The sequence below is a fragment of the Gallinula chloropus genome (genome assembly GCF_964237585.1).
Source record: "Gallinula chloropus genome assembly, chromosome: 23".
Lineage (NCBI taxonomy): Eukaryota > Metazoa > Chordata > Aves > Gruiformes > Rallidae > Gallinula > Gallinula chloropus.
Genome location: NC_140108.1, coordinates 7,385,366 through 7,409,627, shown reverse-complemented (window position 1 = coordinate 7,409,627; position 24,262 = coordinate 7,385,366).

Here is a 24,262-nt window from a genome sequence, read left to right as displayed (position 1 = left end):
GGGTGCGCAGCGCCTAAAGAAAACACATTGGGTTGCAAAACACAAACGTTTGGCACAAAGAAACACTCTGCTGTCGGCTCCAGACCACGGTGACATTCCAGCCTGAAAGCCTCTGTGTTTGCATTTCTAAGAAAGCCTAAGAAAGAGCCTCAATTTCTTATCCTCCCTTCCCTGGCACAGCCAGCTGCCAGCTAGGATGATCCCGTGATGGGGGTGATGTGGTGGGAAGAGGCGGGTGCTGCGGGATTGCCGTGCTGGAGAGAGATCAGACCCCAGTACCCAACACGGACCCCCCCACCCTGCACAATGCAGGCCGGCCCTGCTATTGTCCAAGGGAGGCAGAAGGGGTTCATGGCAAATATTGTTCCACTGGCTGAGATTCATCAAGCCGGTGGCTGGCTCACGGGCATAGAGTCATCAAAGCGCCCATCAGCGCTAACCGGCACTGACAGCCGCACAGCGGGAACAAAGGGGCCATAACACTTATTAATCATATCCCTCCCCATTGAACCTGACCCATCAATCAGCCGCCTCGGCCTCGTACTTTGAATTCCCTGAGCGGCGAGCTGCCGATCCCATGGCTCTCCCAGTGGGGGACCAGACAGAGGGACACGCCGTTGCTGGGGCAACCCTTGCCGCTGTTTCCTGTTTCCCCAGATGTCAGCCATGTGTTTCCATAAGACCTGGGATTGTCCCCACACCAGATGGAGCCACGGGGCGCTTTCACGGGCACCGCAGCAGCTGGGGCAGCCCCTCGCACACAGATGTTGTCGTGTGGTCTCTTACCCTGACTGCCTCTGTCTCCTTATCCTGGTGGCCGTTCTCACTGCCCGATGCAAGAGAGGAAAGAGCAGATGTTTTCTAAGAGCCTCCAAAACCCAGTGGCTTCTCCTCACCAAAAAGGTCTCTGTCCCAGCTGCGGATCTCCAGCTGAGGGTGCCACAGAGCACTGGGATGGAGATACTGAAATGTCTCTGACACCCTTCTCCACCACTTCCACCCACAGTGGGAGTCTGGATATCTATTTGGGCCTTCCTGAGAAACAGTCTGATCCCTCAAAGCTTCAGCCCATCTGCATCCAATAGCCCAAGGTTAGGCTGCGTCATGCATCAAAGCGTGGAAGTACGAGGGCTGATTAAAGCTTTTCAACACAGGCATTAATTCCCCCTCTCCCCCCATTTTTTTTGGTTTTTTGGCCCCTTGGCTTTGGACCCATTCCCTCCATGTGCTAGAGGCATGTGCAGGGCACATTGCATGGGAAGCAGCACATGCTTCCCACATGGATGGCTCCAGAGCTCCCATGGGAACAGAGGGCAGTCCAGAAACAGTTGGAGAGCACTGCCAGTGCTACTGTTTGACTTACTGAGCAGGGCTACAGCTGCTCGCCCTCCACGCCTCTGTGGGAAATTCATGGCCCATTTTACCACCTGAAGGAGCTGCCAGTTTCCACTTACCTCTCCTTTGCACTATGGGCTGCTGAGGCTCTGGTTCAGAAGATGCTTAAAACCTCATTTCCCATGGGCAAGCTGGATGCCAACCTGATGGGGAGGGAAATCCATGGAGCAGGCCTAAGGCTGGCAGCACTGATGGGTCAGAGATGTCCTTGCGAGAACCTGTAGCCACTTCATCAGCGTTCCCTTTGCCACAGATAAAGGATTTCTTAGAATCATAGAATCCCAGCCTGGTCTGGGTTGGAAGGGACCCCAAGGATCACAGAGCTCCAACCCCCTGCCACAGGCAGGGACACCAACCTCCAGGCCTGGAGCTACACAAGGTTGCCCAGGGCCCCATCCAACCTGGCCTTGAACACCCCCAGGGATGGGGCACCCACCCCCTCTAGTAATTTGGCTCCACTGAAGGGATCTTACCATCTGCCTGGTCCCATCTCCAAGCTGCTGGTTTGCTCTTTCTCTCTTTCCTCTGGCCATGTGCTCTGGAAGAAGGGGACTCAAGGACAGCAGGGACAGCTCTGCCATGCCTCAAGCAGTGCTGAGGGAGCCGAGCAGCACCTAGAAGGTGCCGGCTTCAGCTGATGCTTAGTCTGTGCTGGTTGGTACGACTGAAGCTCCTGTGTGATGTAGAAGCCTAAAGTGAGCTGAGGAGCAGGCTCCAGCACCCAGCACAGCCAGGGGGCTTGGTGTGGAGACAGAGCTGCTGAACAAGCCTGGTTCTCCTGCCCAAAGCTCGCCTCTCCCATGCCCTGCCCCGCAGCCCGACCCCCCTCCCAAAGGGGCCCCCCCTTTCCCTTTGCTCCTCCAGCAAGGCGTTCCCAGGTTAACCAGCCTTTTCGTGCCCGTGGCCAGGACGGTGCGAGGGGCCAGCGGAGCGGAGCCGCCCTGGCCCCGCGCAGGGGCTGGGGGCCGGGGGACAGGTGGCTAATTCCCCCCCGCACAATGCGGCGTGGCGACCCGGCGACGCTGCTGCTGACCCACGGCCCGCAGGAACATGTTAACAATTTCCAGGTCAGTGGAGGGAAGGAATGGCAATTTTTTCTGCTCCAGGGGATAACAGGATATGGGTTTCACAGCCCCCTTGGCGGATTCAAGGAACAGCAATGTTATCCTTGCCTTCCTTCACCCACACCCCACCCCCCCCCAGGGAGCCAGACCCCTCCAAATCCCTGAGTACTCGTGTCCCAGGGTGGGGATGGGCTCCATGCTGCCTGCACAGCCATTGCTCCTCCTGGCTGGAGCAGGGCAGAGGAAAGGCAGGAGCAGTGCAAAGAGATGCTCCCCAACACCCCATCTGCCCAAGATCCACTGTGCCCCAGCCCCAGAGACCTCGTGGGGACACAACCCAGGGTTGTGTCCAGACACAGGCTGGTGTTAGCATCAATCCTGTGGGTCCACAGGCTGCAACCACCCCTCTGATGCACACCCAGTTGTGCCATAGCTTGCCAGGCCACAGTCAGTACAGCATCCCCCATCCCTCTGCCTGCAGCAGTCACACATTTCTTCAGGTCATGTTCCCACAGAGCCCTGGTAAAAAGCTCTTTCATTTCCACAGGCCCTTCCTTCACGGCTGAGCTGGCACAAGGCAGCAAGGCCAGAGCTGAGCTCAGTCCTTAAGTCTCCTGCCCCTGGTGTCTTCTTTAGGAGGAGCTCCTCAGGGCTGAGCCACAGAAGGAAGTTTCTTGGAGAAGGTGAAAAATAACAAACCAAACCCAACCCAAAGATAAAACCAACTGTTACTCTATTTCCTTCTTTTCCTTTACTTTTACCCAGATTCAAGCCAGAACAGCTGTGTCTGATGGGATTCATGAGGGTCCCATCCATCCCTCTGGGCAGCCACTCACAAACATCACTATACTGCTGACTACAGAATCGCTCCCACTGCTGCAGCAATAGACCAGCGAGGCTCAAAGGAGCCACTCCAGTTTGAGGGTGACCCCAGGCACCACAAATCCCTTCCCTCAATTTGCTTCGAGTGTAACAGCCCTCCTCATGCTCTGCATCCCCTGCTCATGGGGTGGGGAGGGCAGGGGGTCCCTCTGACTGCAGTCACACAGTGCTTAGCCCAGGGAGGGGGGAGAAAAGGGGGAGTAAGGGGTTATTCCCATCTGTACCAGTCTAAGGCTGCAAGCCAGAAAGCCACAAAGGCAAGGACAGCCTTCTCCTGGCACTGGGACAAGCACACAGAGCCTCTGCAGAGCCTGCCTGCACACCAGCAGGATCCCAGGCACCGCAAGGACAGTCCCCAACCTCTGGCTCATATCACCTGCTGATAACCACAGAGCCACTGTTCCCTCCAGAGCACCTGAGATTAAAGGGTGCTGCTGCAAGGTCACAGCCTGTCTCTGCCCTGCCTGATGCCTGGCTCCACCCTGGCTGTGACACCCCTTCACCTCTCTAGCCCTCTGGCAATCCCACTCTTCAGAATAAGGTGGGAAGAGAAGGTGGAGTGGGAGAAGAGGTAGGGAGGTGTGGAAACCCTGGGCTCAGTTCCCAGCTCTCACTGACCCATGCAACCTCAGCTACCCTCCTCCCTGCTTCTTTTTCCCCACCTGGAAAGTACAGGTGATGCTGCTTGGTTCCATTGAGTCCCATGGTGGAAAGCTGCTGGAAAAAGACAGGGCAGCAGTCCTCCTCCTCCTCCCATGCACTGCATTCCCACACTCATTTCTCTCTCTCCCTTTATTCTTCCACTTAATGAGATTAAGTGAGAATAAATTATGCAGAGCCCACCCCTGTCTCCTCACCCCCACCCCCAAAGAGGCTGCCCTGCATGGTTTCTAATTAGCATCATTAATAGGTGTGGGGCAGCCTTGCTGCCACAGCCTGTAACAATCAGAGCTGTCAGCCAGGCCCTCGGTGCTGTTAAAGTGCCCCCGAGCTTTTGTCCCCAGGCAGAAGGGAGCCCCGGATTCAAGACCCCTTTCCCTTTGTGCTGGGAAAGGGGAGCAGGAGGGGAGGGTCTCCTTTCCCTGTGCTGTCCCTGGGACCACCAGGAGAGAGCAAAGCCTGGTGTCACCAAAGCCCCCTCCTCCAGCCAGGTGACCCCCTGGCTTGGGGGGATTGTTGCCCAGGGTGGGTGCAGGTGAAGGCCGGTTGGGAGCGATGCCTGTTCCTGTCTCTCCGTGTTTCTCCATGGGATTTCAAGCTCGGCTTGTTCTCACCGGGGGATGAATACAAGCAGGTGGCCGCTCCTGTGGGCCCACTGGCCTAGGCCCGTCCCGGGGGTGGCACACAGCAGCGGCCGTCCCTGCCACAGCCCCTAATGAGCAGCAGAAGGGGGCACGTCGGGAGCGGATGTGTTAACGGCTTCTGGTTCAATGGAGGGAAAAATCCCCACAAAGGAAGGTGTACAAATATTGTGGGAAATCTATTGGCCCCTTAATATTTGATGAAGGCCCGGGCCATTCAGCCGGGGTGAATTCCGCAGCGAGGTCCCATTCAGCAGGCATCAATGGGAAACTTTTAATTGAGAGGCACTTCATTCAGGGCCTGTGGGTCATTCAGTGCGAGGGGCTTTCAGGGAGAACAGAGAGCCATGTCTTTCCAAGTTGCACCAGAAGAAAAGCCACTGTTTCCTGCGCTGGGAGCTTGAATGCTGAGGGCTCTAATCCCCCCAAAGGGAAAACTGATTCCAGTTTTGAAAATTCATTTCTCAAATAACAAAAAAAAAAGGGGGGGGGGGGGGTGGAAGGGGGGAGGAGGAAGGACAAAAAGGGAGGTGGCAAGAGATGGGGAGAGCTGCCCTGCAGGGGTGGCTGCATTGCTGCCTGGATGCTCGTCCCTGGGGAGCAATCCCCCTCCCTGCTCAGAGGGGCTGGCTGCTCTCTGCCAGCTCCTGGGAACCTCCAGGGTTCATCTGCCCAGGACCACAAAGGAGAGGAGCATCTCTTAAGGCTTAAGTGAGGTGGTTCTCTAGCTTCGGAGGTCAGTGCTGACGTCTGCCCTGTGCAGCCAGACAGCACGGGTGGAGGGGAAGGAGAGGGAGAAAACACCCCAGTTACTCAGGGACCCAAGCCTCTGCCAAGTGTTTCATTTGGGTCACAACAGCAGCAGCTCCCTCTCTCTCTTCTCCAGCAGCCCAGGAGTGTGTTGGAAGGCAGAGCATCCAGCCCCAGCCCCACACAAGGCAGAGCCAGCCTCTGCCATGACACAGTTGCCCTCCCTTCGTGCCCTGGCAGGAGGACAGCAGAGGGTTGCTCATTTGCCAGGGATGTTTTGCTTTGCTTCAGTCCTCTCTCTCTTTTTTTGGGGGGTTGAGATGTCTTTCATGTGGGTGCTGCTGCAATAGACAGTGGCCAGTTTTGTGGGATGCAGCAGCATCTGGGAGCCACCAGAGTGACAGCCAAAGGGCAGGACAGGCATCCATCCCCCAGGTGAAGGGGCACAAGGGTCTGCTTGCTGCGGCACCGATCTGTCTGCCTGGGCACGCTGGCTCCGAGGGGCATGGAGGTTAAAGCTTTGATGCACACGAGGAGGCAGCAGGAGCCTTTGCTTCAACTTCTGAGAGCTTTGGAGCAGGATTTAAAAGGCAGCATCCTCTGGTCCACCTGTTGCAAGAACCTGGGCAAGGAGGGACTTCAGCTACACAGCCCTGGGGTCAGGATGTCTGGGGGATGGGGTCGGGATGGGGTAAAACACCCCACCAGTGCTTTACTTCACAGCAACTGAGGATCTGCTCTGGGCATGAGCACCAAGAGCCCAGGGAAAATGCACCCAGTGACCCTGCTGCCACCTGGGCTGGAGCTTGGTTTTCCTCAGCTCTGTGTGGGAGCAGGCACCCTGGGGTGCAGCTGCAAGCTGTGAGGGTTTAGCACCTTTGGAGCACCCCACGGGCAGCGTCCAGGGACTCACACCGAGGACCCAGGCAACAGCAGCAGTGGTGACATAGAATCATAGACTGGTCTGGGTTGGAAGGGACCCCGAGGGTCACAGAGCTCCAACCCCCTGCCACAGGCAGGGACACCAACCTCCAGGCCTGGAGCTACACAAGGTTGCCCAGGGCCCCATCCAACCTGGCCCTGAACACCCCCAGGGACGGGGCACCCACCCCCTCTCTGGGCAGCCTGTTCCAGCCCCTCACCACTCTCTCTGTAAAGAGCTTCCCCCTAATACCTCATCTAACCCTTCCCTCCTTCAGCTTCACTCCATCCCCCTTTGTCCTGCTGTGACATGGGGACCCTGACTCTGTGGGGCTGTGATTCACCCCCTCCCCTTTAGCTGCCTGCATTTGAATCTCCCTTTGGAGTGCAGGAGCGTGCCTGCTGTTAGGCAGCACGGATGAACACGTGTGCCTCATCGTGCTGTCCCCTTCGGATGTCCCGGCCGCATCGTTTGGCTGCCACACTCGTGGGAAGAGCCCAAAGAGAAGGAGAAGGGAGCCCACGCCTTTGTTTTCTCCTCTCCCCCTCTGACTTGTTTTTTTTTGAGGGTCCCTTCTGGGACACGCAGCACCCTTTGCATGACCTCCCTTCTCATCCCTCCCCCTCCTCTCCCAAGCTATAACAAGGCATTGCAATAACTTACAGCGGCAGCTGGGTTAAAAATGTGCTTTTCTAAGGCTGGGTGTCATAAACTCACAATAGGCTGGGCTGAGGGGGGGGACACCCTGCCCCGCCGCTCTGCTCTTCACTCCCCTGGCTGTAAAGAAAGATGAAGAAGGAATTAAAGAGCGCTTGGAGGGGAGGGATACTCCTCATTATGTCTCCTACGCTGCGGTTTCCAGGGAGACAGCTCCTGGCGCTGCATCCCTCTCCCATCCTGCTGTGGCCCTTTGCAAGTTACAGTAGCGGCGGCTGCTGTTTTCCCTCTGTTCCCAGCTGTCTGCCAGGCGCTCTCCCAGGGTCTCGGGCCCAAGGTGGGCTTGACACCATATGGAAGAGAAAAGAAACCCCCCCTCACAGTACATATGACCTGTTGGGAGGGAAAGGGAGGTCGAGTTCACGCCTGTAAGGAGCCGGGAGGGACTGACACACACTGACAGCGTTCCATGCAGATCATCTGGGGGGGTGAGGGGGTTTTTTAAGTGATGCAGAGAGGTCTGGCAGTGTTTCCAGCGCTGTGACTGCGATGGGAAGTCACTAAAATGCCCGTGGATGGGATTGTGTGCTGTGATCCGTGCTTCTTTTGGGAAGCAGCCAGCCGCCCTCACCGGGCCAGAGCTCCTCTTGCAACCATGTCAGAGCCAGCAGTGGGAGTGAAAGGTTCAGGCAGCCCCAAGCTAGAACTCCTGAGAGGTCTCTTACCTTTCCCAGCCTCACCACATGGCCGCAAAGAGAGTCTCTCCATGTCTCTGGATGTATGGGAAAAGACTGGTCAGACTGCCAGGAGCCCAAGGGTGAGGAGTAGGTTGCATCATATGTGATAAGTGTAAAAGGGCATCCTTCTGCTCTGGAAAATATTGAGGGGCTGATGAATGGACAGAGGTCACAGACCTGTGCAGCCCTACCTGCATTTTGAATTAGGCAGCTTGAGTCACTGCCGCAGCAAAGTGCCTGCCTGGCAGGTGAATCCTGCATGGGAGCACAGAAAGCGCATTAATTATACATTAATTAAATGTAATTTAATGTGCTGTGAGGGGGGTTTTCCCTTCTACATCCCCCCATGTGGCAGGGTACTGGTTTGAACATCGCCACAGAGCCAGGCACAGCTTCAGGGAGGATTGTGTTTGCCAGGCAATAGCAGGACATCTCGGTAGGGCAGTGGCCATGGAGGCTTCAGATTTAATGGTGAGGTAAGATCACACACACCAGAGCAGCAGAGACACACCTGATGCATCCTTCATCCAGACCTGTGTGAGAACGTTCCTGCTAACGGAGGCCGGAGCACAGGGAAGTGGCTGCTGATGCGCCCGTGTGCACAGCAGGTTGTGCATCTGTTCATGAAGCAGCACTACCCAAACTTAGAGCTGAGATCTGACTTCCTGTCCCACGCAGGGGCTCGGGAACGTGCTATGGGGAAGAGCAGCACAGAGCATGGCTCAAGCCCTGCTTGGGAATCACAGAATCACAGGGGTTGGAAGGGACCTCCAGAGCCCGTGGGTTCCAACCCCCTGCCCAAGCAGGGTCCCTAGGACAGGGCACACAGGTCGGTGTCCAGATGGGGCTGGAATCTCTCCAAAGAAGGAGACTCCACACCCCCTGGGCAGCCTGTCCCAGGGCTCCCTCACCCTCACTGGGAAGAAGTTCTTCCCCACATTGGGGGAACTCCCTGTGCTCTAACTTGGGGCCATCGCCCCTTGTCCTGTCCCCACAGACACTGGGAAGAGTCTGGCCATTTCCCCCTGTGTCCCACCCTTCAGATATTGATAAACACTGATCAGATCCCCTCTCAGTCTTCTCAAGGCTGAATAGCCTCAGGTCATTCAGCCTTTCCTCATAGGGGAGATGCTCCAGGCCTTTAATCATCATTGCATGAAGCTGGACCAGCTGCTGCTTTGGGGGGGCTGAAACCTCCTGTGTGCCATGCACCCTCCTTGGCCTTGCAAAGCATGTGGGCACCCACAGAGGGGAACCCATGCCGGGGGGGGATACATTTGTAGGGACATCCCAAGCAGCCCCCACCCACACCATCCACCCCTGGGCACCTCTGCTGCAGCTGCCACGGGCAAGAACTACAACACCCAGCATGCCCAAGACGAGCCCAGCACGCCCAGACGGCTCCTGGAGCAACTCACTCAGACGTGAGCACCCGCTCCGTGCACGCATGGGCACCCCGCGTGTCCACGCATGACTGCCCCGGCTGATTCATGCATGAGGGCCCAATTAGTGCCCGCACAGCACCTGACTGGCTTCATGCAAGAGCACCCAATTCATTTCTGTTCGGTTGCTCCGTTGCATCACACTTGAGCACCCAATAAGTTCACATCTGAGCTCCCAATTGGAACGCGTGTGAGCACACATTGGCATCACACCTGAGCACCCACTTCACCCACGCATGAGCACCCAGCAGCACCCTGCCTGGCCGTGCAGCTGCATCATGCATGAGCACCCAATCACTTCATGCATGCACACCCCATCGCTACCTGCATGGCTGACCTATTATTCACACGTGGGAGCTGTGTTAGCACCCCACTGCCTCACGCAGGAGAGGTTCCAGCAGCTGGGAAGGCAGGAACTGCACGTTGCCATCGTGGTGGCTTCCAGGCAGCTCAGAGACAAATGCAACAGCCCATCGTGTGCAGAAACATCAAGGCAGCAGAGCACAGATTGAGGAGCGTGAGCCATCATGGGAGGAAACTCGTGAGGAGATGCAGGGAGATGCTGGAGGAGATGCACAGAGAGAGAGGTGGTGGAGGAGACCTACTCAAGCATCCAGCTCCTGGTGAAAGTTGAATTAAGAAGGGCAGACATCTTCCCAAAACAAGCTAAAAGCAATGCCAGCTTTCTCTGTATTTCACTTTTCTTCCTCCTTTGTGGGTGGGAAACATATTCTGGTGACCAAGTGATAAATGAGGCCTCAGTCCCCGATGTCTGCAGGTGGGCAGAGTTCACAGCACCCCAAGCATCCACTGGGCAGCCCCATTCAGCTTCTGGATTGCTCTGCTTCCTCACTTTCCCCTCCAAACACCGTGGCCACAGCTCCCAGGCAGATGTTATAACTTCATTCCTTCTTTGAGGACATGAGATTTATCTTCCCCTCACTGCCTTGGGACCGACATGAGGCAGAGCTGCCCTGGGGTCAGACAGACGGCCCGACCAGCACACGTTCACCCCAGCTTCCCTCTCCAGAGCTCCCTGTGGAAAAGGGGATTGCAGCTTTAATGAAGTGGGGATTTATGCAAGTTAATCTGGAGGTGACCTGTCCGCGTTAAGTGGGTTGATATATATCCCTGGTGCCTCCCACCAGCTTTGTCCTACAGCTCAGCACATGTAACTGGAGGGGGACCCTGGCCTGGGGGTCAGTGGAGAGGAGTGAGGGCAGGAGCTGCCAGTCAGCCAAGCGCAGAGCACAGCCCAGAAACCTGGGAAGAGCCCCTGGGCCAGGACACCTCCCCACACACGAGTCAAGAGGTGCTCCAGATACCAGGGGAGCCTCTAAACATCCCCTCCTCGCTGTGTGGCCTGGGGGCTCTGTGGTGAGAGAAGTCTTCAGCCCTTTTAACTAAATGAGGCATGGGATTAAAGCCCTTTTTGTCTCAGGAGGTGTTGGGCCATGTTCAGGGCCCTTAGCCCTGCTCCCCAGCAGCTAGGACACCCTCCTGCCTGCTCACACTGATGGGCAGAGCGAGTCACTGATCCAATCTCTTCCCAAAACAAATCCAGTGTTGAGTTTCTCTTGTGGTGCCAGCACGAGGGAAAGCCCCCAGCCATCCCAGCTGCTGGATGGGAAGGGTTCTCCCCTGTGAAGGGTCCCCAGCCTGCCTGGCAGAGGGAACAGAACCCCCCAGCTACCAGGAATCGGTGCCTACCCTGGTAGCTGGCAGGTAGGCAAGGCTGCCCAAGCTTGAGCAGACCTGCCCAGGTGCTTAAGCAGAGCTTCTGGATTTTAAACTGGCAGGGAGCACTAAGGCTGGGTTTGGCTAAGCCCACGAGACCCTGCAAGAGCGTTTGGACCAGTTTGCCCAGTGAGAAATCAGCTGTACTCACAGAGGCAGGCACCTCTCCAGCTGCTGCTCCAAACACGGGCAATGGGTAGAAAAGCACGAGGAGTGTCAGGGCTGGCAGACACAGGGGCTGCTCACCCAGCCACTACCTCAAGTTCAGCTGGGCACTGGAAGCAGGTCAGGCGTCCTCTGCAAGGTCCCAGCGATGTGCAGGGGCTGGGGAAGGGAGGTCTGGGCGAGCCAAAAGCTGGATGAAGATGGGCACCTAAGGGCTCGCTGGGAAGAGAACGAGAGCAAAGGGAGATGATGGGAAGGTGCCAGAGGAAAATGGTGCTGGGAAAAATGGGAGAGATGAAGAATACTAGAGAGAAAAATTGGGGGAAAGGGAAAGGGGAAGGGGAAAAGAAGAAGAGAGGATGGAGGAAGGGAAGTAAGGCAAGCAGAGGAAGGGATAAAGAGCTGTGCCAAGTTCCCTGACTTGTCCTTTAAGCCCTAAGCTGATCCAGCACAGGCAGGTATTTACAGGGCAGGCTCAGCTTTCCCAGCTTGTTCCCAGTCTTGGCACAAAGGCCAAGAGTAGACGAAGGAGGAGGACAGAGAATGGCAACAGGGCCCATGAAAGCCCCCGACAAACCCCATTGACGTGGCGGTCCTGTTCCCATCTGTCAGCAGCCACTCAGTGAAAGGGTGTGAAGGGGAGGGGGGCAGGCGGTGTGAATCAAGGGCTGACACAAAGAGGAAGAGACTGATTATGCTGTTATTTCTCCACTTTCAAACCCCATTAGGGGACATGCCGGGCTTTTCTCAGGGTCTTTGGGATGCTTAAGCTGCCCATTTAGCAGCAGGAACGGTCCAATTAAAAGAAAGACAAAGGAGTAGCCCAGCCTGTCTTGATTGAAATGGGTTTCAGTCTAATGAGGATTAGGTTCAAGAACAGACCTAAGGGAGCAATCCAATACCCATTACCCTCCCGGACTGTACCACGGCCAGGAGTGCTGGTCATGCCGCCAGCCTTTTCACCAGCGCAGACCCTGCCTGGTGCGAGGGGAAGGGGAGCAGCCCCTGCCCCAGCCGCCAGCCCAGGGGAGAGGCTCATGCGGTCAAACTTTGCGCCTGCCCCACTATTTGGAGGTGGGTGTCCTGAACTTCCCTGGTGCTGGACCTGGATGGGAGTTATGCCTTGCAAGGAGGAGGGAGGTGGGCTTGGATGAGGAGCATCGCCCACCTCCCCCCTCAACCTACCAGCTCCCCCGTGCTCTGCAGAAGGGGCATGCCACTGAATTTCACCTGGAAGCCTCTGCTGTCGCTCCTGGGTCTGGGGACAGGCTGAGGAAGGGCCAGCTTCCCCAGACTACAGCTCAGCCAAGGCCACTTGTCCTCAGCCTGTTGCTCTCTCACAGCAGAACCTGTAGATGGCTGGGGCTTCCCCTGGCTCCCCATCACAGCGGCTGGTCCCAGCCTCAAGCCTTTCCCTCCCACGTCACCCTCTGTACACCTAATAACCCCTCTACCCTGCACCCACACCTTCGGGGAAGTCCTATTTAACTCGGGGTGGAATGTACACAGTGCTCAGGCTTCTTAAGCACTAAAATCCTGCAGAACTGCAACTCTAGACAGCTGTGGCATGAGATTACTTACATATATATATATACACACACATAAAAGCTTCAGCATTGTCCAAATGAGGTTGGATTTTCACAGGGATGGCTAAAGCCATATCTCTGGTACAGGGTTCTTCCTCTTTATCCCCATCCCGGTGTGAAGTTGGAGAGTGCTGGAACACTGCAACAGAGAAAAGCCAGCAATCCTTTCATTTTTCATAGTTTGTGCAAAACCTGATGTGTTGTTCCACCACCCCCCCCCCCCCCCCCTCTAAAAACCAGCTGAATGATTTTCACAGGCATTTTCCCAGCAGCCCTCCTACCCCAGCGGAATAAAAGCTGGAAAATTAAAGCCCAGATGCAAAAAAAACCCCTCCTCAGGCGGTTGCCAGCAGAGTACATAGCATGGATACCCTGAGCTACCCACGGTCCCACACCGCGGCACTGGTTTCAGCAGCAGCGGGGCTCCCTCCTTGCCCGGGAGATGCTGAGCCCAGCAGTGCCGGGGACCAGGAGAACCGCCCGGCCTGGGCGACCCTTCCACCTCCTCCTCACTTCCGAGGGGGTTTCTCTCCTTGGTTTTGTTCTCTCGACTGCAAGCACTCGCCCCGGTTCTGGTCACGGCCCCGGTCCCGGCTCCATGCTCGGTCCCGGTCTCGGCTCCATCCCCATCCCCAGCCCTGGCTCCATCCCCATCCCCGGTCCCAGCTCCATCCCCGGTCCCGGCTCCATCCCCGGTCCCGGCTCCATCCCCGGCCCCAGTCGCGGCTCCATCCCCGGCCCTGGCTCCATCCCCGGCCCCGGCTCCATCCCCGGTCCCGGCTCCATCCCGACCGCCGGCAGCCGGCGCCGCGCGGGGGCACTCGCAGCCCGGCCGCGCCGCCGGAGCGGGAGCCGGGGCGGGGGGAGAAGCAGCTCGGAGGCAGCCGGCAGCCCCGCGAAGCCGAGCCCGGTACTCAGCGGGCCCCTGGCTGGCCGCCGCCGCCCCTTCCCGGAGCCACGGCGCCGGAGCGATGCCGGGAAGCCGGCTGTACAACCTGCCCATCGCTCCCGACCGGTTCCTGCTCGCCCCTGCCCGCCGCCGAGCTGCTCCCGCTTCACCCCAGGTTTATTCCCGGCAACCCCCCTCCCATCCGCCCTCCCCTACAGCCGGCAGCAGCCCGCGGCCCCGAGCTGGGTCTATCCCACAAGCCGGGAGAGCGTCGTAGCCGGTACCTGGGGGGGGGGAATCCCGGCCCCGGTGCCACGAGAGGGCAGCGCACACCAGAGCCGGTACGGCCGGGAGCTCCGCGGGAGGCGGAGCGGGGGGAAGGGATGCTTCGACCCCTGGCTGCACAGCCAGCCCCCCAGGACGCGGGTCCCGGGCTGAGCTGGAGCAGCTCTTTCACGCGTGGGCTGTTCGGGAGCCGCTGGCGTCCTCACCGCACTCCTCACGCCGTCGGCAGCGGGAGGGAGATGACCTCGGGGTCCTGCCCGCACCCCGCACGATGCTGCGCTGCCCCAAAGGCCCCAGAGGGAACCTGAGCTCCTCTGCTGATCCCCCGGCTGCACCGAGATTCCCAGCCTGCTTAGGTTAGAAGCAGTTTCTGGCCGGCAGCAGCAGCTGATGCTATCTGGGCATAAACAGTAACAAGAAGGGCAGGACCAGTTATTGCTAATATGCCACTTAATTCTGCTGCCAGACCCTGTCAGGGTGGGCCAGCACACAGGATCTCATGCAGGCAGGATCACAAAGTGCCGGGGCTGAGTGTCTGGGAGCTGCTCCCTCTCTCTCTGAAGTGGATCTGTTCCTCTTCTCACGCCACACTTCCCCTTCCCCACACCTGCCCCCCACCCTCTCGCTGGCAGCTGCAGAGTGAATCCACAAGGACCCAGCTCTCCAGAGCCCCGGGAAGCAGAGGCTTCAGCAATCATCTGGATTCTTGTGCGCTTCACCTCTCAGCTGCCAGGAGCTTGGGAGGGAGGGAGGGGAAAGCTGGGAGCAGGCTGGGCAGCCTGGGAGGGAGGGGAAAGCAGGGAGCAGGCTGGGGAGCTTGGGAGGGAGGGGAAAGCAGGGAGCAGGCTGGGCAGCCTGGGAGGCAGCTGGGATGAGAGGCGCATGATATTTTCCATTTTCTCATCTGAATTACGAGCTCCAATAAATAACACGGGGAAATCTCACGGAGCGTGAGCGCTGGCCTCCCAGGTATCCCAGGGTTTGAGTCAACAGAGGTGGAAGCAGGTGGCATGCACAATTTATCATTTCCTGGGGGGGTATTTCTGGCGGTGACTGACAAGCCGGTCCTTTCTGTTATTGTCGTTCGTCTCTGTCAGCCCTCCCTTATCAGCACACTGCTAGGTCTCTCTCTCTGCCTCCCCTCAGCATTAATCATTCTGGTGATGCTGCCCACGCCTCTGCTGGAACCAGGTCGTGAAACTCTCATCCCACCCACTTACCACAACCCAGCTTGAGTCACGTTTCAGCCTCCGGCAAAACCATGTGGGGCTCTGCGGGGCACAGGGAGGGAAAATTCCGGCTGCTCTTTAACCCCTGACACCCCAGGGCCAGCGGGGTGCTGTGCCCACGGCCCCCTGGGATGTTCCGTGGGCGGGAGAGGAGCAGCCCAAGGCTGGGGTGGCGAGGAACGCCATCCACCCGCCGGGACACCCTCCGCGCTGCCTCCGCCGTGCCGCAGCCGGCCCGGCCCCTGGCGATGCTGGGGCCAGACTACAAGTGATTATTGTCTCTGCGTGTGGCCACAAAATGTGTCTGAAGCCGCCGCCTGCTAAATAGCTGCAAACCCAGAGCTGGGAGAGGGAGGGCTGGTGACCCAAGACCTCCCGGGGATGAGGAGGGAGGGAGATGCTCAAGGGTCACCAGTGGTTTTCTGGGACAGGAGCCCAAAGCGCTGCTGGGAGGGAGAGATCTGGGGCAAAGCTGGCAGCTGCCTGAACCCCACTGATCTCTCTCCCCCTCCAGGGCTTGGGATTGCTGCTCTGCTGGGGATCAGGGCTGGAGAAGGGGGTGCATGAGGGGTGCAGTAATGCGGAGAAGCCTGTGTGATGCAAAGGGGCAGGTTTGGCACCCAGAGATCTACGCCAGTGGGAAAAAATCCAAGCTGGAGATGTGAGGGACATGCCCAAAGGATCCTAGCTGTGCACAGCAGCTGCTCTTCCCCCTTCTCTGGTGGCCCCCAGCTCACTGGCATGTCACACACCCACCCCCCACTCCCCCAGGCTTTCTAGAGAACTCCCAGCCCTCCACAGCCCCAAAAGTCTTGTACATGGGAAAATCCCTTCCATGGGTCTGGGGATAAAACAAACAGAGCCTGGAGGCCAGGGAATTCTCACCTGGGCCTGCCCCCACCCTCCCACCCCCGGAGTGGGAGCTGGAAAATAAGATTAAAAGTAGTGATTTGCTTTCCCATGCTGAGAGGAAAATAGGGACAAGGGATTAGCCCCAGAGTGAACATGTCACATCACACCTGCTGCTGCGCCCGAGCGGGGAATGGGGACCAGGCTTAGCACCGACTGCCCTGCCCCAGCCCCTCACCCCCATCCTCCCACCCCCTCCCTGGCAGGGCTTGTGCTGCAGGACCGTACACAGCATGATGCAATGTCCCCAGGGCTTTTGGAGCACGACCTACCTCTGGTGCCGGACATTGCATCCCAGCACATCCCCACTGGGCAATGGGAAAAGAGATTTCAGGGCCGGCTGTCACAGCAGGGTAGGTGCTGCCTCCTCCTCCCATCCCCTTCCAGCTCAGGGTGAAGCCTGGAAGGATGAAAACATCCTGGAAGTGGGATTAAACTGAATTTTAGACTTCGACTCTAGTGCTGCTCCGGGGCTGAATGGAACTGCAGATGCAAAGATGCGTTTCCAGGGCAGCTGGGTCCAGATCCCAGCCTGGCTTGGGCCAGTCTGATGGGAAGCAAGGCTTCTGATGGTGAGAATACTTTCATCCCATCCCTGGTCCCAAATTCTTGTTCTGCCTATTTATCTGGCCAGAACACAGCAGTGTTCACAAGCACGTGGGAAGTCCTGGAGAATGTCTCTTTCCAAAGGGGGTATCAGGCTTTGCATTAAAATACAGCAAGAAGCTGAGAGAGGGCAATAAAAGAAGATGAATGATGTGCAGGTGCTGGCTGGGATCCCCTGGAATGAGCTGCACTAAGTCCCTGGCTCTACTCACCATCCTGTGTGCTTTTCCCACTGGCTTCTTGAGCAGGGGCTTATTTATTTATTAAATTGGGGTGGGGGGTGTGTTATTAAACTGTGTGGCTTGTGTGCTGAATACACTGGGAATTTCCACCCTCTGGTCCCAAGTGAGTGGATCCAGCTGCAAAGATACTGAGTGTTCTGGGCCAGGGTTTCCCTGCTCAGGGTTAAACCAAGGGAGATGTGAGAGATGAAAAGTGAGACTCAGAGCAAAGCTTGGTGGGGAAGAACCTGGGGAGGTCTGAAAGCTGAGTAGGAAGTAAATGGAGCTGCAAAGCTGAGTTTGGGCTCTATAAAAACCCTGCCTTTCCCAGACCTGTTTTAGTTCCAAACCACTGTTGGTCACAGGCCCTAAATCAGAGTCCAGGAGCAATTTGGAAACTCGAGGACATGGGAACACAGCAGCACATCACTGATAATACCACTGCAACAAGAACAGTACAGTGATGGCAGATGAGACTTGAAACCTTGCAAGGAAAATGGGGCACACAGCAGCTCCCACCTGCGGTACCGTCACACTGAGCACTCCTCAACACCCCCACTCCCCTCTCCTGGGCATTCCCTGCCTGATTCCTGCCAGCTCTGGGATGTAGGCACCCAGGAGATGGTTTGGCCACCCCCTCCAGCACTGCAGAGGGAGGGGGTCCCTCCCTGCCAGCCAGATGAGCAGCTGCAGCCCCGCTCTCCTCCATCTCCAGCAGCACTGGTGTGCCCAGTCTGTCCACAAGCCCATCTGGGACTGGACCCCCGCACCCTGTGCATCCCCGGGAGCGAGGAGGAGCAGTGGGGAGAGGAGAGCATCCCCCTGATGATTATTAGCAGAGGTTAGTTAGCTGAAGGGCTGGAGGAAAGGCAGCTGTGTCTCCTAGGTGCAGGGGTCATGGAACTGGCTGAGAACGGATTTCCAGCATCATCTCCAGGCTGGGAGCAGTGGATCTGCTCAGAGAGGGCAGGCTGCAGCTCCCCTGCCAGGGCGCTGGGATGTGCCCACCTAAGAGTGCCTGTGCACTGGGTGACAGCCAGGCTTTCCTCCTCCTCCTCAGGGCCTCCCCCTCCTGCTGCTTCTCTTCCTCCCAGCCCCACGCGACTCTGCCCAGCTCTGCTCTGAAGCAGCAACCCACAGACAAGGGGAACCAGAGGGAAAGAGGAACCCCTGTGCCACGGCAGGGCATCCTGCCCACGCTGCACCCCGCTCCCATCCCTGCCAGATCCCAGCAGCCGGGGGGATGGGAGGGCGGGCGGTTCAGCTGGGGCGGTGGGCAGGGAGCCAGGGGAAGCAGCCAGAGGCCGGTGGCCACAGCGATCGATCCATCCGCAGCCCCAGCTGGCCAGCGGAAAGCTGCACACGTGTGTCCATGGGCAAGGGCAAGAGCAGCCAGGCTCTGGCTCAGCCCATCCCCACGCCGAATCCACCCTGTGCTTCCCCGCAGCATCACCCTCAGCACCAGCACCCACCTCCCGTCTGCCTGGGTTTGGAGAGCAGAGGGCTGCGGCTGGGGGTGAGGTGTGTGGGGGGGATTATCAGCTGCTGAGGAAGCGGGGAAGGGGCCCGGATCCCCTATCACTCCAGCAGCAGCCCTGTCACTGGTCGCCTGCCAGGCTGGGAAGGCGGGTAGGGCTGACTCAGCAGCTGGATGGAGCCTGATAATGCAGCGTTATCTCCCAGAGAGACCCGATTGGGCTGATTGTTGTCTTGGGTGCTTTCCAGATCTTGATACTTCAGGGAGCTGCAGTGACTCACCGTGGCGGGGGGGGGGGGATGTGGATGTGGATGTGGGGGGGTGCGCGTCGGGGTGGAGGGCACGCTTCCTGCAGCGTGTTTCGGTGTAGATTGCTCCCCTTTCAGTACATGAGTAAATTTTCCTCCTCGCAGCCCGTGGTGTGCCGCCTGCCGCTGACAGAGACCTTTCCAAACGGATGCTGACAGGAGCCCATATTTCAAGCCGCGGCGCAGGCGCCAGGGGATCAAACAGCCGCCTCCCTGTTTCCATTTGTGCGGCGAAGGCGGGGATGTTGTGTGTGTCCCTGTGTGACATTTATCACCGAGGGGAGGGAGGGCAGCTCCACAACACGTTCCCAGCCCTTTGGAGCGTCTCGGAGGGTTTCAGCTCTGTTCCTGAGCATCCCTTCTACGCGCGGTGCTGGGAGGGGGCTGGATGTTTGCCCTGGGGCTGGCTGCCCTTTGCTTGCCACCCCCCTGTTTTCCATGCTTAGGAGGAAGAGATGCATGCAGAAATCCCTGAGCTGGTGAAAGCACAGACCCCCTCGGTGGGATTCCCCTCTCCAGTAAGCTCCCCTAAAAGTGGCACCGCTCCAGGAGTGCTCTGGAAGTACCCGGGTTTGGATAGCAACTGGCTGACTCACTGTCAGGAGCAGGTTTGCTGGCAAATTGCTTCTTCTACACCTGCTCACAGAGGTAATGCCTCCTGCCAGACCTCTCCCTGTGGAAACCAGCCTGACTTTGACGCCCTTCAGTGGGCCTGCAGCTCCCGAGATGCTATGACTGGCTCAAGAACTGCCCTGGGATGCCCCAGGCAGACATCAGCAAGAAAATCCATCCAGGAAGACTGGTATTCACAGCCCCATCTCCCTCCTGCCCTTTTTCCCACAGGGCAAGATCTGAAGATGGGAATTTTTGCATGTGCTGAGCACATTCCTGCTGTTTCCTTATCAAATTTCATCTCATCGATCGGAGGAACGACTGCTCACCAAACTCAATTGCTTCTTAATGCATCTCTGGTGGCAGAAGCAGCCTAGCAGGAGGCACCCAGCCAGCCCCCCCTCCCTCCCCAGGCCCATCACGCTGCCTGGTGCCCCCCAGCCATGCAGCCTGTGTGCCCACACACTCTTGCGTGCTCCAGGTAGGCTGGCTGGCACGTCTTCCTCATCTTTGCCACAGATTGCTGTGATTTTTGTGCTCCCTCTTGCCTCCTCTGCCCAGCCCTATGCTGGATGCTGAGGTTGTGGAGCTGCCAGCACAAGGGACCACAGCAGCATGGCTGAGGGGGGCTTGAGAAGATGCTGGTGGTGGGCATCTCTCCTCCCCTCACTGAACCCTCTCTGGGAGTGTGGGTGCTGCCTCCCATAGCAGCCTCTGTGAACTGCTGTGGGACCCACGAGCCAAACACCATGAAGCCCCCACCCCGGCCTCAGCTGGGGGGGGGGTCTGCTCAGCCTCCCCAGACAGGGCACAGCTCCTCTGCAAAGAGCCCATTCCCTTCCCTGCTGGGTCAGGCAGGGTTTGCCACTGCTAACCTGCACCTCAGGAGCTCGCAGGCAGGAACACGTCCTCCTCTCCAACAGAACCTGCCAAGCCCCACGGGGCCGCCTTGCAGGTCAGCAGCTGAATCACTTCTTTCCAGTTTCATGCCTGCTGGAGCAAATCTGCAGCACAAGGACAGAGCAGGCCTGGCTTGTCTGAGCATCTTGCTCTCATTGTCCTCCCAAAGTTACCCTTTTTGTGACTGCCACACCGCTCCACCCCATTAGACAAGTCATTGCAACGGGCAGGGCGTGTGGACTGGTGTCCCCGGGGCAGGGGGGGACCTTATGAACTGCTAAGTGTAGCCTGGGAGACTCAGGGTGTGGGGTGTTGGGAAGACCTGAATTGCAGGGTTCAGGGGCTGGAGATGGTGGAGCCTGAAGGGCCAAGCTCACCTCCCACGTTAGCTCAGGCCCTGAGGAGGGAGCAGGTCGTTCACTGCTCTGCTGAGACATCCACACCTCGAAGGCTTCAGTCAGAGGTGGGCTGAGCGTCATGGAGTGAGGTGCTGAGCCCTGCTGCAGGCAGAAATGAGGGTGCTCCTCCCCGTGCTGCTGAGCTGAGGTGCTGGGGAGGGTGAGCTCCTTGTTCCCCTGCCTTTGAGTTGGGAGAAGCAGAGCAGCAGCAAACCGTATCAATTAAACAGCATCACAGGGCTCCCAGGGGAACAACCACTGCAGCCCAAACTGCTGCCCTTGGCAGAGGAGTCTTGGAAAACCTCAAAGAATCCATGCCTGATAACATTTAAGACATGCAAACTAGATCTGGGGGGTGGGGGGGTGTTTATTTTTGCATCCGGCATCCCAGTGCAGACGTCATTAGCCACGAGTGGGACACAGATGTTCACGGAGCAGGGCCAGCAGCTGGGGACTGTCTGTCTGCAGAGCGTCTATCGTGAGCACAGGGACAGGGAAAGGAAAAGGGGGAAAGGGAAAAGGAGGAGGAACCGTCACAGACTCGGGCTGAGCACAGAAACAGCTCTCAGGATCCCACTCTCTGCAAGGTCCAGTCCTTGGGCTACTTGTCCAGTGGCTGCTGAGAGAGCGATGGCTGCAGATGGAATTCATTTGGCCTGGAAAGAGCAAGATGAGGTCACCCAGTTCCGAGCACCCTTAGGAACAGACGTCAGGCAGCAATAGCATCTGGCTCCCAGTGACCTGGGCTGATCTGGCAGCGTGGAAGGCTCCAGCTCTCACGCTGCCGGCAGGAAGGAGCTGTGCTTCCCTCCTCCGCCAAAGGGCTTGGAGCCCATGGCAAAGGATGGCTCCGCATCCCTGCACTTCACAGGGAGGGAGGAACGTGTGCTTAGGACATTCAGTCACTGCAGTTTTATAGGTGTGTCCTCTGGGAAGAGGTGAACCTCAGGTACTGGCTATTAATCAGCAATTAGCACTGGCTGCCTAATGAATAAAACTGTGTTTAGCCTCTGACTCAGAGAATCCCTGAGCTCCATCAGTCTCCCTCCACCCACTCTCCCTCCCGGGTCCACAGCATGTGCAGGGCTGCAGCCACCCCAACCCCACTAACAGCAGCAGTTGGAGCAAGGCAGCACCAGGAATCAGCCTTCACTTCTGCTCAGCCCCTGACGCTCTGGGGTTGCCAGCAGAGATGGATGTCAGAGTTCCCAGAGGGTGGCTCCAGAAAGGCCACTGCTCTCACAAACCCCAATCTGCTCCGAGGTGCCATGGCAAGGAAGAGAACACCGGGATCAGGCTGAGAGCCTCTCCATTTTCCACTTCACCTCCCGGACACACAAACCCAGAGCAGTTAGGAAAAGGTGGTGAAGGCTCTGCTCCTAAATTAAGAGCAGACCATTAGTGGTTAAGTTGACTTTTGAGGTTTCTCTGGATAAGGTCTGGTCTCCCTGGCCTTCCTGCCATGCTCTCCATGGGGCAGGAACACCTTCCAACAGCTCCATCAGCCCCTGGTGACACCGTGGTGCTGGGGGACAGTGCAGGCTCCCTCACACCCCCTCAGAGGGTCCAGACTGGGCATCCACAGAAAAGGCCAATTGCAATGTGCGAGCTGCTAATTTGTTCTCAGTGGCACAGCCCTGGAAGGAATTCCAGCTGAATAAAGTCCTTTCTGCTCTGATTAATTGTGTCCCCCCCCCTCCCTCCTTGTTATGAACAATGCAGAACAGAATAGGGATGATACTCGCGTTGGGGGAAGACAGTCACCCAAATCCTGACATTAACGAGTCCAAATAACCCAGGCTGGTCCTGAATGCATTAAAAAGTCGTGGAGGAAGTCCTGGGAGGAAAGAATGTCCCCTATTAGCCAAGCTCTGAGTGTCTGGGGTATTACAATAGCAGAGCGATTCCTCGCTCCTCACTGCCTGCTGCTGCCCTGGGTTCAGTTAAATGTCAGCTCAGCATCCACGAACTACAAATTACCAGAGGGCGTGTAGCTCTTTCAGTCCCACTGAACCCTGTCAACGGGGAAATAATAATGCATCCCCCAGGCTGGCTGGGATGGAGGAGGCACATCCCTGGCGGGACGGGACCGGGATCGCTGCCTCCTGCTCCTGAAGGAGCAGCTCAGCCTGCTCAGAGAGCAAGGAGCTTCCCCTGGAAGCATGGGAAAGCCATCCCTGAGGAATGCACAGCCTGATCCAGCAACAGGCCAGCTGAGTGGCAGCATCCCTGGCACAGGGTCCGGATCCCTGCCCAGAGACAGGAGGGAGGGATGCAATACACCTCCCCCAAAACACAGCGTGATTTTTGGTCGCCCAAGCAGCTGATACAAGGCTCAGGCTCTTGAGAGGGACAAAGGTTGTGTCTGGAAAAGTTTTGGTTCTCCTCAGTCCCAAGATATGGTTCATTTTAGTTTCTCCAGAGAATTTGTCGCAGAAACTGGCAAATATTGGTGAGCAGAAAGCAAAGGAAACAGCTGTTTGCTTTCCTTGGGATGGGGGGAACAACCCAAGGCGGGGTGGAGTGAAGCTGAAGGAAGGAAGGTTTAAATTAGATGTTAGGGGGAAGTTTTTTACAGAGGGAGTGGTGAGGGGCTGGAACAGGCTGCCCAGAGAGGGGGTGGGTGCCCCATCCCTGGGGGTCTCCAAGGCCGGGTTGGCTGGGGCCCTGGGAAACCTTGTGTAGCCTGGAGGTTGGTGTCCCTGCCTGTGGCAGGGGGTTGGAGCTCTGTGATCCTTGGGGTCCCTTCCAGCCCAGAGCATTCCATGATTCTATGTCCCCACACACAGGTCAAGCAGACAGCGCATGGGGACAGGTATCAGAGAGACAGCCAGAAAGCTTGGCCAAAAGCCTTGAGCTCTCTCCCTGCACATGTGGGGTCCCCGAAATGGAGTCAGGGTCTGGAAAAGAACTGGAGCTGAGGTCTGGAAAAGCCAGTGCCTCCAGACAGGGTTACCTGCAGGGTCAGAGCCCCGTGGGCGGTTGTGTGAGGGCTCCTGGGGAGCTGGAGCCAGGCAGCATGCCATGCCATGCCCCGGAGCCCTGAGCTCCCTAATAAAAGTGCACAATTTAGAGCAGCCCAGGATAGTTCTCAGGAGAAAAGAGAGGCTCCGAGCAATAGCTGCTCTCATCAGGAAAGCAAAATATGCTGGCCAGGGCGTCGATATACTTATTTTGCCATTGTCCCTGGAAAAGGAGCCACAGTGCTTCCCTGCTGCTGGGTTTAAACTCATTACATTCCCTTTAAAGGGGGAAAATAAAAGGCACTTGGTTTACTGGGAAGCCTGGTAGCACTTTACAACCGCTGCCAAAGCGCTGAGCTCCAAACCACAAACCCCTCCTTCCCCTGCCTCTACCTAAAAACCACCTTCGGGCAGCGACCTCCGTGGCAGGGAAAATCTTCCCAGCAGATGTAAAGTGGTGTCAAGGTTGAGCTTTATTTTTAAATGCCACTTTTCAGCACGTAGTCTTTCATGCCCTGGGTCCGCCTGCGCTCTCCGAGCCAGCCCCTCTCCTCACCCTCACCCATTGTTCTGAGCTGGTTGTTTTCAATAGATGCATCTTTAACTCATTGCTGGGGTTTTATAGGTTTGTTTTTCCCTCTCCTTTTTGCATAGGGGAACCCAGACAGCGCTGAGCTATAACTCTGCTGTGCTGGAGTACGTCTTGTCCACCCGTTCACCTCTGTGTCCTGCGCTCTGGCTTGCTCCAGAGGATGCAAAGGGATGATGGAGGTAGAGTCCTTACGCTGTGGTATCATCCATAGGCATGTGGGGGTGAGATGTGCTGT